The 17,931-nt window shown below is 40.4% G+C and overlaps 1 protein-coding gene and 1 long non-coding RNA gene across 2 annotated transcripts in view; one reads left to right on the top strand and one right to left on the bottom strand.

The window, feature by feature from the left end:
- Positions 1 to 17,931, bottom strand: part of LOC311225967 (ephrin type-A receptor 6-like) — a gene marked incomplete at its 5' end in the record, with an annotated part of 450,657 nt that overhangs the window by 215,169 nt on the left and 217,557 nt on the right. The gene's annotated exons all lie outside the window — the stretch shown is intronic.
- LOC311224826 lies at positions 7,256 to 11,158 on the top strand. The gene is made up of 7 exons (XR_014619472.1): positions 7,256 to 7,416; positions 7,914 to 8,136; positions 8,250 to 8,473; positions 8,738 to 8,864; positions 8,947 to 9,166; positions 9,267 to 9,397; positions 10,838 to 11,158. It is a non-coding gene; the product is annotated as an uncharacterized lncRNA (long non-coding RNA).

Here is a 17,931-nt window from a genome sequence, read left to right as displayed (position 1 = left end):
AAATAGTCCCATGAGTGGTGCGGTAGCCAAATTCCTACGCGGAACTAGGACTTGTTCGTACATGTCGAGCGGTACGTTTGAACTGGGTCTGAGGGGTATGGCAGCCTGGCACCAAGGTCTCGACCAATAGTAGAATGGAGACTATTATGGGATGTTCAGTAGGCTAGAATGGATATTCAATGCATATTGTACAAGGAATATACAAGGGATATCAAGGAATATTAGAGAATATACAAATACAATTAAATATATATATATAATAAATATATATATTCGGTTTAATCTGGCCCTTCACAACACGTCTGGTTCATAAAATAATTAATAATCCATTGAAACATTTTGTCCTATCGTGTTCTGAGCTGAGAACAAGGGCTTCCAGATCTGCATTGATTGATTGATTGATTGAAAACTTTATTAACAGATTGCAGAATGGGTACAATACAGTACATATCTGCATTGGTGCAGATTTACAAATCACAACCTTTATTTAATGATAATGGTTAATATTTTGATCAAAGGTCTGTATTGTACTGGTATTTACACTTAAAGTAGAAAAACAATCTGTAAAATAATAGTGAATTTCCTGTGAAAAAACTATTCTGCCCAGAGATGCAGGTGAATCCCCTCCCCCCTCCTCTCCTGTCTGGCCTTTGATCACATAGTCTCTGCCACATGCAGCTACCACGCAGGAAGGGCTATCATATCAAAATATCTACAGACATAGATCTTTAAAATAATTATATGTAAGTTTCGTCACTTTGAGTGCATGGTACCCCCATTCGGTGCCTCATAGTCCTCCACCTGTCTGCCCTGTATACTTATAACCATAACCCTGTATGTACTCATTCATGATAATTTAAAGGTCTTGTCATCATTATATTTGCAGCTGACGCCATCCAGCATCTACCTCATCTCTGATGATGGCGTTGTGTTGCTGCCCGGCGAAATGGGCTTCATTATGGGGGGCTATGGAGAGGAGAGGAGGTATGAGGTCCACGGGGACGAAGCCCCTACCCCATCCTTGCCACCACCTGCACGTGTAGCAGTGCCACCGCCACCACAACCATTTCAATTCAGTGCAAGGCCTGTGGCTTCCGCTGGCCGTCCAAGACCTGCACCCCAAGCGAGGGTTCTTTCAAGGTTTGTTCCAACCTAAACCAAATGTTTGGGGGGGGGGGGGGGGGGGGTTGAGCCAAACATACATTATTACAATGCATGCACTGAGGGCAACCTTATAGAATTATTCTTGAAAACATAGAAACATTGTAAAAGGCTGAATGACATAAACAATCTCGTATCTCTCTATCTTTCTCTCCATCTCTGTTTGTCTCTCTCAAAAGGAGCATCTCAGTAGGGAGGGTGGAGGGTGGACTCCTTGTTTGTGGAGACACCCTCTATGTTCAATTTGACGAGAGGGAGGCAAATGTGGCCACTATGGCCCTAAAGGTCCAGCAGGACCTGGGGGCAGAGGAGGAGGTGGTCCTCTGTGATGGACAGGGCAACCGCCTGGTGGAAGGGCCCGGGACAACTGGTATGTTGTAAAAACTTAATTCCTATACTATAGGGTATGGTAAACACTTAAAGGGTATGGCAACACTTTTTTTTTGTTTTAAAGGTTATTATGTAGGGATCATTTAATATAGCCTGGCTGGCAGGAAGGGGTCCCTCTCTCTGTGGTCTTTCCCAAGATTTCTTCCCTTTATAAATGTTTTCTTCATTATGTGAATAAAGGGTGTTAGATCTGTGTTGTGCCTTTTATCAGAACCACATTAACCTTAAAAAATAATCTGTTAAAATTGACAAAAAGTACTGCACTTTAATTTTCTATTTTAACTCTATTATCTTCTCTTTAGGCGTAGCTTTTTGGAGGCAAAACGCCCGCAAAATAGTTGCCCTCCATCACAGCTCCCACAAGGAGCTGTTACAGAGCAGGAAGAGGAAGAGCACAAGGTAAAGCATGGTGTTTATCTAAGCCTCCACCTGTTTTTGAATGCAAGACTCAGTTCTTTCACCACAATAGGCTCTGAAGAGTGACATTTAAATACACAAAAATAGTCTCATGTGTAATTTCAAGTCACTGAGCCCTTTTGAACACCACCTTACTAAGCGATGACGCAAGCAGCCCCCCCCCCCGCTAACACTGCCAATTGTGTTAGTAGGGATGACTGACAGCTGAATTCGATCCCAGAGTCTCTGCGGTGGTAGGAGAGTGCTTAGTCCACTGAGCTACCCAGCCGCCCAGACTTGCTTGAATTTTGGCAAGTGAAGCCAAGACTACATTGTCTCGCCTCACTTTTTGTATTTTTGTATACCCCCCCCAGTCGCATAGATGACGGAGCCCTGGAGAAGGTCCAGGAGCTGGTGCTGGCAGCAGGAGAGCTGCCAGCGATCAGGGACGCCCTGCGGGACCTGGGCCAGTACGCCCGGGCCAACAAGGTCAGCACACTGGCCCTGACAGACGATCAGGTGTCCAGTGTGCAGCTCACCTTCCAATGTATTATTTGCAGAGGCTAGTAACTTACCTTGATTCTCTACTAACAAACCATATTCAGACGTTTTAAATTGAAGTAATAATTGCATTACCCTCTTCAAACTGGCCAGTCCCATTAGTGGGTTCATCATTACAAATGCACACTGCTCTGACAAGCTTTGTTTAAAGCCATGCATGTTTGGTGTAAAGCTGCAGCCATAAAACAATGGCATTTTGGCTTTGAATATTTTACTGTGATGTGGCTTAAATGAAACTGCAACCAGCACTATATGCATGCAACACTATATGCATGTGACATTGTCCTACAATATGGAACAAGTGGTTTATAAAACTGGAGATACATAGGGATACAATGGAAATGCATGGGGAAATTGAGTTTAAGGGGTTATCCTCATATTCAAATGGAAATACCTACTGACTTTAGTCATAGAATTGTTATTATTACCATTATCATTACATAGCCTACTAATATAATAATTATATGATCTAAAATTGTTCTAATACATTTTTTTTATCTTGCAGATGTGATGGTGAACCCCGTGGTGGCACCATGCTGCCGAAGCCTCGTCGGGTGCCGGGTCTGTATGGCCCAATGGACGGCGAACACGCCGTATTGCCCTAAATGTAGGGATGGAACCTTCCCTGACAGAATGTTTGAGCTGACGGGGATGGAGGACGTCGTCAATGTGTTCAAGGACACAATACGGCATTAAATCAGCCAGGAAGGTTCCATCCCTGCGTTTTTATTTTTTATTGATATTTTTCCCCCCTCCTTTTTCCTCAGTTTTTTTCCCATCCCAATGTTAGTCGTTATGCCAATTCCCAATCCCCTTCCTGGTCGCTGCGCACCTACCCCCCACAGTGGGTCTGGGAGAGTGGAGGCTATCACGTGATTCCTCCGACAAACGTGTAGCCAATGAACCGCTTCTTTTCACCTGGCAGCGCGGACTCTCACTGAGAGGGTGTAACGTGTGGAAGGATCACACTACCCCCCTTAGATCCGATCCTCGCTGAGCAGGCACCCCGACCAAACTGTAGGAGTCGCTGTTTTAGGTTTTTCTAATTTTTTTATATTCACCCTCTTATTTATTTTTTAGTACAGAGGGGTGTACAGGTATATTCCAAGTTAAGAGGTTTGATAGTTGCTGGGTCACCTCTTTCCAGAATATCTTAACTGGTCGGCAGTCCCTCCCAGTACATGTGCATAAATGTCCCCTCGTCCCCATTTGTACATAAGGAGCATTTAGAGTCTTGTATAAGACCCATTTTTTTCAGTCTTATAGGAGTCAAGTATGTCCTGTGAATATAGTTAAGATTGATTTGTTGATGGTCCGGGTTCCTTGATGTGAATCGAATATTTGCCCAGGCTGCTTGCCAATCAAAGTCGCTTTCCAGGTCTGGTATATCCCTCCTCCAGACAGAGTCTAGTTGGAGGGTTTCATACGAGGACGTTAGTAATTGATGATGAAAATCTGAAATAAAACCACTCAATGTCTCTCTTTCATAGAAGAATTTGTGGTATCTGTGGTGTTCAATTGGTATGTCTAATGGAACACAGTGAGACTTCAAACATAGCCGTAACTGTATGTAAAAAAGCCATGTGGACTTGGTGAGATTAAATTTTTTGCATATTTCTCCATAACTACACAAACCCTGTTTGTTAAAAATATCCCCTAATGAGTGTATGCCTTGCTCTTCCCATATAGGGAATCTTATGGGTCGTTTTTCAATCAAGAGTGCATTGTTATTGAATAAGGGAGTATGATTGTGCCATTTATGTGGGTTAGGATATTTTTTGTGTGTTTCGCGCCATGTCCGGATCGCATGAGTGATTATGGGGCCAAATTTCCGTTCGCATTGCTTAATTGGTAATTTGGTGTATACTATGCCCTTCAGCTTATGTGGAGCTACTATATTTTCTTCTAAATTTCTCCATGATACTAATGCTTGGGGATCAAACCATGTTGTTAGTGGTCTTAAAGTGTACGCCTTAAAGTAGTGGTAGAAATCTGGAAATGCCATACCTCCGTCTGCTTTGTTTCTCTGTGCGGTGGATCTTTTTATACGTGGTGGTTTGTTATTCCAAATAAATTTGTATGTGGAGGATATTCACCCTCTTTATAGTGTTTTTGCCATTGAGCGTTTTTGCCATTTGCCAATATTCAATAAATTGTTCAAATTTACATGTATTCTCTTCATTCTCTTCAAATGTTTTCATTATGACAGATCACTCTGTAAGTGTTTTCCAATGCAAAAAAGTCAGATCTTGGTGACACTACCTGAAAATTCTCAAGACAGCATTATACACTATTTGCACAGCCATTTGAAATCTAGTTACACATTACTGTACACATTGTAATATTCCCTCCTTGTTTTTTTTGTATTTTATTTTTTTATAATTTTTTAAACAAACATAAACAAAACATGACAACACACGATAAGATATACAAGCATTATTTGTCAGTGCACATCCAATGAAATCACATTTTAGTTAATTGTCTTATATAGGATATACCCTTAATACCTGTTATCTAAAAAGAGAACACACATATGCTCCAGCTCGTACCCCCCCCCCCCTTCCGGACCCCCCATTGGATAATCCATCCATTTTCCATCGCTCCTAACCAGACATTACCATTATATGCTAGCTTTTATTTTCTCCACCACTTCTAACCACAATGTCATTTTGGATTAATTGAGACCCAAAATTCTTGCTGTAGATATTTCTTGATAGATCACATCGAGATATGTAATAATCCAGACCTTTCGGCAATTTTTTTCCGGTTGGAACCATCGTGATGCTATCAGCTTTTTAGCCACTGTGATACCCGATAAAACCAATCTCTTTAGCTGTGGATGTACTGCCCACTCAAAAACATCATTCAGCAGTAGTACAGAGGGGTGTACAGGTATATTCCAAGTTAAGAGGTTTGATAGTTGCTGGGTCACCTCTTTCCAGAATATCTTAACTGGTGGGCAGTCCCTCCCAGTACATGTGCATAAATGTCCCCTCGTCCCCATTTGTACATAAGGAACATTTAGAGTCTTGTATAAGACCCATTTTTTTCAGTCTTATAGGAGTCAAGTATGTCCTGTGAATATAGTTAAGATTGATTTGTTGATGGTCCGGGTTCCTTGATGTGAATCGAATATTTGCCCAGGCTGCTTGCCAATCAAAGTCACTTTCCAGGTCTGGTATATCCCTCCTCCAGACAGAGTCTAGTTGGAGGGTTTCATACGAGGACGTTAGTAATTGATGATAAAAATCTGAAACAAAACCACTCGATGTCTCTCTTTCATAGAAGAATTTGTGGTATCTGTGGTGTTCAATTGGTATGTCTAATGGAACACCGTGAGACTTCATTGATTGATTGATTGATTGATTGATTGAAAACTTTATTAACAGATTGCAGAATGGGTACAATACAGTACGGCTCAATACAAACAATTGTTAAGGGGATGCAGACCAGAGAAAGACTTTCGTCTTGTTTACATCAGGGTCCCCCATTTTCAATTCATCATGCCATTTATGACATACACGACATGCAGATACAATACTGTTACATCCAGACATTTATGACATACAAGATATACAAATATACAGTACTGTTTCAGAGAAAGATATATATATATATAGATATATTATGGGAAAGAAACTGTACATTGGAGGGGGTTGGGTGGGTGAGTGGGTGGGGGGGGCGGTTGGACATTTACCGGGGCCAGTTTCGAATTGCAGCCACCCGTAGGTGCTCTTTGAGAGCGGTTTTGAAGGAGGGTAGGGATTCACATTATTTTACGGCTGTGGGTAGGGCGTCCCATTGTTGTGGCATAATTGCTAAACGTGTTTAGTCCCTTGTTTGAGACGAATCTGGGTTGAACATGATTTGTGGAACTCCCTCTGGTGTTGTGGTCGTGGTATTCACTGACCTTTGGGAAGTATTTCGACATGTACAGTACATGGGTATCTTGGGTGAATCACCAGAGAACACTGTTATGTTCCAGGTCACATCCACCTGTCTGTGCCAGGGATCGAGTCAGCAACCTTTCGGTCACCTCCATCTTCAACACCTCTGGCCATCCTGCCTCCGAGGACAGTCCAGGTGATGGTCATCATATCGGACCACATGGTAATTGGGCCAGTTATCAAATTAAACTTTGCTTTTCAGTCAACATTCTCAAACATTTCGGAAAATATTTTGTGAGAAATGTTAAAAAAAAATTTTTTACAGCAAAACTGTGAATCACGATTCACAATATCAGAGGAAACCAACCACAACATATATATTGGCCAGCCCTAATGTACTATGAGCATAGGTGTAACGATGTTCACCTTCATAAAACCACACGCATGTATCCACACACGTAAGCAAGCGCACACCCTGACACACACACACAGTCACGCACACAGACACGCGCACACACACACACACACACATAGCCGTAACTGTATGTAAAAAAGCCATGTGGACTTGGTGAGATTACATTTTTTGCATATTTCTCCATAACTACACAAACCCTGTTTGTTAAAAATATCCCCTAATGAGTGTATGCCTTGCTCTTCCCATATAGGGAATCTGTTTTGTGTGTTATGGGGTTTAATGGATTGTACAGTAGGTGGCGGTATGCGCCTTTTGTGGTCGCAATCTGCCATTAATTTATTGAAGAAGAAGAGAAGAAGGTTGTATCAAACCAGACGGCTGTGATCGAAACCACTGTCAAGAGTTCAGTTTTATGTTATTATTTAAATAATATCTGATGGTGAAACGCTGTGCGTGGGGTACCTGTAATTCGGAGTATATTTCATTCCTTTCCCGAAGCCCATACGAAAACTAGAGAAGTGCAAGCGGTGGATTGTGTTGTGTCGTCGCCCACATAAACAACTGAATGTGAAGACCATTACCAAGGACACTTATGTTTGCTCAAAGGTAAGGTAAATTCATAAAGACATAATATTTGACGGCATGTATTAGAAACATAGACCAAACTATTAGTTTGCTAACGTTTGACTTTGACTGCGAACTAACGTTAGCTATCGTATATCCAGCCCAGTTAGTCAACGTTAGCATCTAGCTAACGTTAGCTGCCAACGTGTTTGCTGTTTGATTGATTGATTGATATGTTTATTAACAGATTGCAGAATGGGTACAGTACAGTACAGCTCAATACATACAATTGTTAAGAGGATGCAGACCTGAGAAAGACTTTCGTCTTGTTTACATCAGGCTCCCCTCCCCCATTTTGTGGCTTTCATTGCTAGCCACAGACTAGCTAGCAGCTAACGTTACTAATGAATAGACAATATACTAGCCTAGGTTTACCCTGCGTTCTGTTAAATGGCTGCTGTGAAAAGGATCTATAAATAATACTGTTTGCTAATATAAAGGACAATCAAATCTAATCAATGGACTCTTTTGCTCAACAGGTGCCATAGCTGTGGAGTGTGATGACGACGTTACAAGCATAGCTCAGCCTTTTTCATTGTTGTGCGACGAATCGAACAACAGAAACAACGACAAATAATTTGTCATTCTTGCAAGAATCTACGATGAGTCCAATCTGGAGGTGATGACGAAGTTCCTAGACATGCCCATATGCAATGTGGGTAATGCTGAGAACTTATATGCGAAGATATCCCAAGTATTGAGGTAAGATAATTTCACTGTCTACCTAGTTTGCATTTAATTGTAACAGCTAATATTAGATCATAGCAGCTTTTGTCAGGTTGTTTTATGGGCATATCTTTATTTTTTTCCAATAGCAAAAGAGGAATTCCATGGGAGAACCTTGTTGCCTTCAACTCCGACAACGCCAGTGTCATGAAAGGCCGGTACAATTCTGTTATTAGCAGAGTAAGGGGAAGCCAGCCTAATGTCCAGGACCTGGGCTGCATTTGCCACCTTGCCCAGCTTGCCACTGGTTGTGGAATCAAAGCAGCCAAGTGGTGAGCATTTTGGCCGGGATACACAACCACTTTGACCAAAGGTAAAAACTACAATTTCTCTCCTCTTGCCTGTACCCCCATCTCTCCCTTATGCCCCCCCCCCCCCACACACACACACACTCATAACTAATCCCATATATTATTATTAGTAGCCTACACCATGAGCAGACCTACAAGATATAAACTAGAACAAGGAGGGCTGCAGCGTTCTTGTAGTGTGAATCCAGTGTTTAGATGAAGAGTGTATATGAAGAGTGCCTGGAACTTCTTTGTTTTTTACCTACAAAATATGTTCTTGTTTTCAGTGCAAAGAGGGGTGAGCTCTTCAAGGAGTTTCAGGAGTTTACAGAGTCAGATAACTACTGCACTATCAGATGGCTCAGTCTGCACACATGCATACTGAGAGTACTCAACCAGTGGGAGGCTTTGAAGGTAAGATTGTAATACTAAACTCGACTCCGCCGATATCTCCATGTATTATGGTATGTTTCCATTGATTATTTTCTCCATATAGGCATACTTCAACAGCAATGAGGACGTGGTATGTGTCGGCTGATCAGGCAGTTTTTGGCCTTCCTCATACCACCCAGGTCCATCATGGGTGTGCCTCTCAAGGAGGTGCAATATGGAGAGGGACATCAGCTGGCAGATGAAGCGCTCTTCATTGGAGAACAGACACGTGCATTCATCGAACAGGCAGACATCCCTGTCTCAGCCAGGAAGAAAATCTTTCAGTGAGTATATTATTATTATTGTAGTTATGATCTCAACTTGAGAAGTCTGTTGTGTGCCCTGAAATGACACTAATGAATATGATTTGTTTTACTGTTTTAGAACTGTAAGAAGAGCCTTCTATGAAGCACTTATACGAAAGATGATCGCCTGCTTTCCAATTGACTCCCAACTCCTGAAGGACCTGACAGTGCTAGACCCTGCATCGCGGCTTGACATAACTCCAATGACAGGTATAGAAACAGTTTAAGATAACTTCTGTGGCTCCTCACAACGGCACAACATGCACTGAGCTGTGCATAGCCTGGTAGATGGTGCCATCTAGTGGCGATCAAAATGCTTGATTGTGATTGGTCAATAGCGCTCTGTTACCCGTATCAGCGGTCATTATTGCGCGTTGCCCATGCCAGCGGTCAATTATCGAGAAATAATTGACCGCTGCTATGGGCAACCGAGCGCTATTGACCAATCACAATCAGGGGTGCAGTCGTGCACACGCGCGGTTACACGCCGTGTTATTAGATCACTGAGGCAGAACTAAGTATGCGCGATCGCGCACGGATGTGTACTCGCGTGTACGCGCACACAAAAATGCGCTGTATCCATTCGTTGTGACTAGTACCCGGCCGGCGGCCACCGTTTTACATAACAAAAAGCGCAGGTAGACTAGGTGTCTGGGTGTTGGCTATCTGAATGCATCTCCCCCTTCATTCTGTGTGATGGCAGTGGAGGTGAATACTAATGTGGCTCGGAATTCGTGATGGGGGTCTACCTGCTTATGATTGAATCAAGCGTCTGCCGTGCTGCGCGCCAGCTTTCCAATTGCTCTCGCGCGCGCACATTCACACAAATAGAGAGCAAGAAGAGCGTGTATGATAGAAAGATTGCACTTGCGTATATGCGCTTGTGTGTGCGTGTGTGTGTGACTGTATAACTGCGCGCGCGAGTGGGTGTGAGCGCACCACAAGGTTCATCACCAAACCTCCCTGGCTGTGCACTAGGAGTCATGCACATTGCACACACAAACTTCAAGTAAACACAAGTTGTCTGATTATTTTAAGTTTGCTTTTGTGTTTGTGTGTAAAACAATTTCTTTAATTGAATTAACTTAAACTAAAAGTAAATACAAACTAAATTAACAATGTAAGTTACATTGTTAATTTAGTTTGTATTTACTTCTAGTTTAAACTAAATTAACAATGTAACTTACATTGTTAATTTAGTTTGTATTTACTTTTCTAGTTTAAGTTGATTCAATTAAAGAAATTGTAACTACCGGTATTGCATTTAAAACATTGTTTGTTTTTCAACTTCTGTTGACAATATAATTTCTTTATATATTGAAGGCTACATCCTGCTACCTTTTTCAGCTTCTCTATTTAAAAAAAAAATAAAAATCTGTTCTGTGCGCATGCACGTACCCCCGCGCGCGTGCGCATGCACGTACCCGCGTGCACGTGGCGTGGCGTGTTACCAGTTCCCATATTACGACTGCACCACTGATCACAATCAAGCATTTTGGCGAATGTGAAAACGCCATGTAATAACCCTTTTTTAAAGACGGGTAGATATTAGCAACAGTTTCCAGTTAGAATAGAATTATAATTTCCAGTTGAAGACAGCAAGATACTTTGACTGTATTGTATAATGTATTGTATGGTTTTGTTTTACAGTGAGAAGGCTAGGAGCCCTGTTCCCTCAGTTGAGTTTCGATCAGAATCTGCTGTCACAGGAACTCGCCGTATACCAGACCGAGCAGCTCCCCCAAGAAGACAGAATCGACAGATTTTGGGGCCTTCTAGGCAAGGACTTGAAGTTCAGTGAGCTGGCGAGACTTATGAAGGCTCTGTTATGCATTCCACACAGCAATGCCAGCTCTGAAAGGGTATTCAGTATGGTGAAGAAGATTGTCACAGAAAACAGACTGGCATTGGACAACAGTACTGTTTGTGCTTTACTGTCATGCAAGATCAATCACACTGGTTCAGCTGACAAATACACTCCTTCTCAGAAGGTGTTGAAAAATGCGAAGTCTGCAATGTATATCTACAACAGGTCCCTGGCTGATGCAAGAGCCCCCGCGCATGAAGTATCAGTCTAATTAGATTAGATTAAAATGTATTGTCATTATACAGTACAACGAAGACATTTGGCATCCAACCAGAGTGCAAATGTGACAGTAAAGTGCAATAGTAATATTTGCATTTTTTTACTTTCTATTGAGGACCTCGTAAAGTTCAAAGTCAATTATGTTCTGCAGCCATATCTGGTTAATTTATGTAAATTCATGTTATTGTTATGGTGTTTTTGCTATTGAAAGTATGTGCAATGTTGAATAAATTGTTCATTACTAGGGAGAATAAATACATGAGATCTCCCTAGAATTGGGAGAGTATCTTCCAAAGGCATACAGCACAGTGGAAACTCAGTATTTAGACCAAATAGCCTACATTATGAAATTTCTGAGGAAAAAGAAAGCACATTTGGGTGAGTGATGCCATAATTATGTGGCATATAATAATAATTGACAGTGCAACACCTGCTGGTCAGTTTCTGTAAGTATAGTTTTAGATTGTATGTTTTTCCACACTTTACTGTAGTGTACGTGTATTTACACACTTAACAAAGTCCATGTAATATTTTACTGCATGTTAGAATACACAGAAGTAACGATGGACGTGTACAAATTGTGCATAGAAATTAGGCATATGTATTGCACTGATGAAATACCGGAGGCTACTAAATAATGCGCCAAAATACCTAGATTATAATGTATAGTTACGATTATTTTTCTGTTGATCAAATAAAAAGCCTGCCTACTGCAAATCAATATGATTTGTCGACCATGTCACAGCTTATTGTGGTCTGCATCCCCTTAACAATTGTGTGTATTGAGCTGTACTGTATTGTTTGTACCCATTCTGCAATCTGTTAATAAAGTTTTCAATCACACGGACAATAAATATAATGTCTAAATGAAATGCACAAAAAATGTATGTATCATAACGTTACCCTGGTATAGATCTGTATGAAACTCAGTCTTTAGACCAAATAGCCTACATTATGAAATTTCTGAGGAAAAAGAAAGCACATTTGGGTGAGTGATGCCATAATTATGTGGCATAATAATAATAATAATTGACAGTGCGACACCTGCTGGTCAGTTTCTGTAAGTAGTTTTAGATTGTATGTTTTTCCACACTTTACTGTAGTGTACGTGTATTTACACACTTAACAAAGTCCATGTAATATTTTACTGCACGTTAGAATACACAGAAGTAACGATGGATGTGTACAAATTGCGCATAGAAATTAGGCATATGTATTGCACTGATGAAATACCGGAGGCTATACTAATGCGCCAAAATACCTAGATTATAATGTATAGTTACGATTATTTTTCTGTTGATCAAATAAAAAGCCTGCCTACTGCAAATCAATATGATTTGTCGACCATGTCACGGCTTATTGTGGTCTGCATCCCCTTAACAATTGTGTGTATTGAGCTGTACTGTTGTACCCATTCTGCAATCTGTTAATAAAGTTTTCAATCACACGTACAATAAATATAATGTCTAAATGAAATGCACAAAACAAAAAATGTATGTATCATAACGTTACCCTGGTATAGATCTGTATGCATGTATTTATTCATAACGTTATTATACATATTCGTTCACGTTAGATTGTGCATGGCTTTTACATTGAAAAATGTACTTGTCACGTGGTTCCGTTCTCCATTCTTCACATCAAAAACGAAAAACGAACTATCAAAACGTACACGGCCCTACACGGCCCATTATTGACTCGTTTTTTTCATTTGATTCTGATACCAAAATACGAAAAACAGGTCCGTATTTCAGTTTTTCCCCGTTTTTTCGAGTTTGGTTTCAAACGGAAATAGGAAACACCTCGTATTTCCGTTTTTTTTCGTTTTTTCGTTTTTCCTTTTGAAACGAAAAACGAACTATCAAAACGTACACGGACCGAGCACGCTCCAATACTAAGCCCCCTGGTTCAATATTCAGAGCCTCCGGTAACCATTTCTCCAAAAATGCAGTTGCATCCTGGCCCTCTGCCTTTTCCGGTAGCCCCACCAACCTGACGTTATTTCTTCGACTCCTGCATTCCAAGTCCTCCACTTTGTCGAGAAGGTTTTTAACGGTGTTCTCCAGAGTGCCAACCTTCGGTATCAGCTTATTAACGTTGTCCTCCACGTCAGAAATCCGTTGTTCAGTCTGCTCTATGCGGCTTATGCAATCTTGTATCTGTTTCTTTATTTCCGTAATTGTTATTTGCATTTTGTCGAATTTCTTATACAGTCCAGTTTTCATAGTCAGTATGGCTTTCATGATATCTTGGTTGTCTGGACTCAACTTTTCATCATCAGATTCGTCGACGTCCTCGTGTGCGTTAGCCATCTTATTTTCATCCGACTTGGTGGCCTCCTCCTCCACCTCAGACTGTTCAGCTTTCTTTCTATCCTTCTTTGCTTTTTCTTTAGCGTTTTTTCCTGACATTTTGATTCCGGATATTCTTATACTTATACTGCGCGACTTTGAGTGATATTTTGATTAGTTTTGTAGGATTAAATTACATGCTAGCAGCTGAGCCTAAAATGTGCGACCTCCTAGTTACTCGTCATGCCCGGAAGTACTGTACACTCTTCCTACCATATATTAGCTACTGTGCGGAGGTGTGGGGTAATACTTACAAAAGCACTCTACAGCCAATATGCACCATGCAAAAAAAAGCAATAAGAATAATCAACAATGTAGGATATTATGAACACACCAATAACTTATTTATAAAGCTACAAGCATTGAAATGTATGGACCTAGTGGATTACAAAACTGCCCTCATTGTATACAAAGCCAGATACAAACTAATCCCAGGCAACATTAAAAAATGGTTCAGAGACAGGGAAGGAGAATATAATTTAAGAGGGAGAGGGTATCTCAAACAACCAATGGTACACACCACGCTGAAAAGCATACAGTGCATATCGGTGTGTGGAGTGAAGTTGTGGAATAATTTACCCGAATACATCAAACTGAGTAAACATGTGGCACAATTTAAAAAGCAGCTAAAAAAATATACATTAGAAAAATACAGAAATGAGTATTGAGGATAAACAAAGTTATGTTATATTGTGTATGTAGTGCTGTACTATATTCACTGCTGTCAAGTGAATCAAGTTTTTTCTTGTAATCTTTTAATATAAGTAAAAAGAATATTCTATATTGTAATATACTAAATTATGTAATATCTAGTAATATTAATGGAAGAACAAATATAAATGTAAGGGGGTAGGGATCAATAAGCTTAGCTTCCCTCTACTCCTTTTTTGGACATGTCTGCTAACCAAACACATTGCTCTTGACCTTTTGTTTATAATTCCTTTTTTTCTTTCTTTTTTTAAATGTTTTTCTTTTAATGTTTTTTTTAATTTGTTGTTATGATTGTTTGGTCTGACGGAACAAGATACCGTGAGTTGTTTGGAGAAATATGGAGAATAACATGTCCAAAAATAAACTTTTCATTCATTCATTCAAAAAAAATTAACTTTTCATTCAATACATTTTCAGGATATGACTGCACCACCTGCCACAGCTCCCACCACGTCTCCTACTCCGTCACCTGCCCACAGTCCCACATAATCAGATGCATTGTCAGACACATCTGAGGTGATGGTTGGCCCCTTCCTAGGAGAACCAATGGCTAGTCAACTGGATGACACATTGATCCATCAGTTAGAGGAAGATGAGCTGCCGGTCATCACATGGCTTCCCCAAACAAGCACAACACGCATTACTCCAGACATAGGCGATGAAGCAAGCAGTTCTACAGCTGCATATGAAGTTGTATTTGTCAATATAAAACTTCATAGGGTCAATATTCTGGAAGAAATGATTAGCCAGTTCAAGGATCCAGCACTCCTCATCTACCAGCTGAAATACACATTCATCGATGAAAAAGGAATGGACGCAGCTGGTGTCTCAAGAGATGTATATGCTGCATTTTGGACAGAGTTTATGGACCACACAGCTGAAGGGGAGGACCTGAGGGTTCCATTACTGTCTCCCAAATGGCAGGAAGAAGAGTGGAAATCCATTGGCCGAATTCTACTGAAGGGATTTGAAGACCATGGATACTTTCCCTGTCGCCTTGCCCCTGTTTTCACAGTGGCACTTATTTTTGGTGAGAATGAGATCTCAGATGATATGCTGTTTGAAAGTCTTCTCTTGTACATAAGTCAGTCAGATAGGGATCTGATAACCACTGCCTTAAAAGAAGATCTTTCAGATGAGGACAGGGATGATCTACTTGATTTTTTGGACCGCTTGGGTGTAACAACGCTTCCAACACGAGATAATTTGAAAGACATCCTTCTAAAAGTGGCACACAAGCAGTTGATTCAAAAACCAAGATATGCAGCAGAAAAAATTTCATTAATTGCTAGCCACTTCCTAAAAGCAGAATTTGTGAGCCCACAAGCTGTCCTACAAATGTACGAGGACAAAAAGCCAACAACAAGAAAGCTTTTGAAGTTGCTGGATGCATCTCCTACGACTCAAGCAGAGAACCAGAGCTTTCGTTTTCTGCAACAGTACATCAGAGGACTGGATGAAACAGGACTCAGAAGGATGTTAAGGTTTGTCACCGGATCAGATGTTATCTGTGTTAAGAACATTGAGATCCTGTTCACACCATTAGACGGACTGGCACGACGACCAGTAGCACATACCTGTGGGCCAGTTCTGGAACTGCCATGGACATACACCTCCTACCCAGAACTACGCACTGAAATGGACAGTATACTGGTCGCTGATAGCTCCTACAACTTCACCATAGCTTAGGTCAGTGATAAGTTCATCTTTCCGGGTACACAGTAAATCTTGCAGTGTCAAATTAACACTATTCCCGAGTATATTTGGTCCCACTCAGAATTGGTTTTAAATTGACTCTTGCGTTAAAATAATTGACAATAATTGTCTTTGGTGAAATTGGTACAGAAATACAACTTGCGCAGCTCCACACCCTAGCCTATTAATATATATATATATATATATATATATATATATATATATATATATATATATATATATTTTTTTTTTTTTTACATTTCTATAACCTTTATTTACCCAGGCAAGCAAGTAAGAACAAATTCTGATTTTATTTATTGTCAAAAGTATGCATAATGTTGTGTTAAATCGCCTCGATCCCCATCAAATAACTGGGATCTTTTTGTCATCGCCCAACGGTAAGAGGAGGCTGACGTCATTTTCAGCGTGAGTGTTTATTATTATCCATACAAACTGCTCTGATCTATATATCACCCATACTACATGAAGCATTTAACGACGATCACGGAATTATAAACTACCCCCCCCCCCCCCCCCGTTCACCCGCGCATGATCAGTCATAACGTTTAGGACCATGTACAGTTGAAATTTTTAATATAGCGTGGATCGGTATCAAACGGCATTTGATAATCTATATATGCATTTATGCCTATATCTCACGTTCTAGGAATTACTGCAGAAAACGATAAAAACATATTTATATTCTAGACTGTATTTTTGTATGAATGTGTGAATGAAAAAGTAAAATGTTCCTAGTTATAAAAGTTTATAGCCCTGCAAAGAAGGTGAACATCTCCATAGACTTACAGTGCTGGCAGAGAATGGTATATAAGATGATCAAACTCCGTGGCAGTTAATGTGTTAAGCAGCATGATGTAGTGCGGATGCACTATCAAGGATTAATTGACTAATTCAAAGTGATAACCATACATGGGAGACCTTCTAATCTAGACCGGTGTATGTCTCCGAGAATGTCCTTGATGCAGTAGACTAGAGGGTCTGATATTCTGATCTGTTTTCCACAAAGACACTACACTACATCATGCTGCTTAATGTATTGCATGTTTATAATGTAGGTTAGAGATTCAAGTTCTATTTTCATCTTATAGATAGGGTAGGGTGTGTGGATCTGTGCAAGTTGTATTTCTGTACCAATTTCACCAAAGACAATTATTGTCAATTGTTTTAACGCAAGAACAATAGTCAATTTAACACAAATTCTGAGTGGGACCAAATACACTTGGAATAGTGTTAATTTGACACTGCAATATTTACTGTGTACCAAGCCATACAATGAAAAGGATTGATGGAAGGAACTAAATAATTTCAATAATGAATATTGATAACAAAGGCAGAGGGCTAACTTTGGGGAGATTAATGCACTCCTGAAAATAGGAAGTTTAAATATTTTAAACAACAGCTGACAACATAAAAGTGTTTTGTGAAACGCAGCATTTATCTAGCTGTTTTTTTTAGGGTACTGTTGGACATTTAAACGTTTTATCTGTTAAGAGTACTGTTTACCAAGTACGTTGAAGCACACCTGTCTGTGCTTGAGAGCTGGAGGCACTATAGAAGCTATAGAAATACACACAGCTTTCTATTATTATGAGCCCTTATTTAGACTAAGGGCTAAATCCACAAAGAATGGATTGCACGGAGCAAGTTGCACCCTTACTTACAATTCATTATGAATTGAAAAGGGGGACCCTGATGTAAACAAGACGAAAGTGTTTCTCTAGTCTGCATCCCCTTAACAGTTTCAGTGCCCAGCAGGGGGCGCACATTTAGTGCTTGAATGCCCACCATCCACTGCAATGTTAGCATTAATATCGCCTAATCTATGTTTTAAATTATGGCTATGTGTCTAATCTGCCCGTCGCATTATCAATGACCCATTT

The sequence above is a fragment of the Notolepis coatsorum genome (genome assembly GCF_963971535.1).
Source record: "Notolepis coatsorum genome assembly, chromosome: 3".
In the NCBI taxonomy this organism is placed as follows: Eukaryota; Metazoa; Chordata; class Actinopteri; order Aulopiformes; family Paralepididae; genus Notolepis; species Notolepis coatsorum.
The sequence above is the reverse complement of the archived record's forward strand: the minus strand, read 5'-3'. Positions and strand labels throughout refer to the sequence as shown.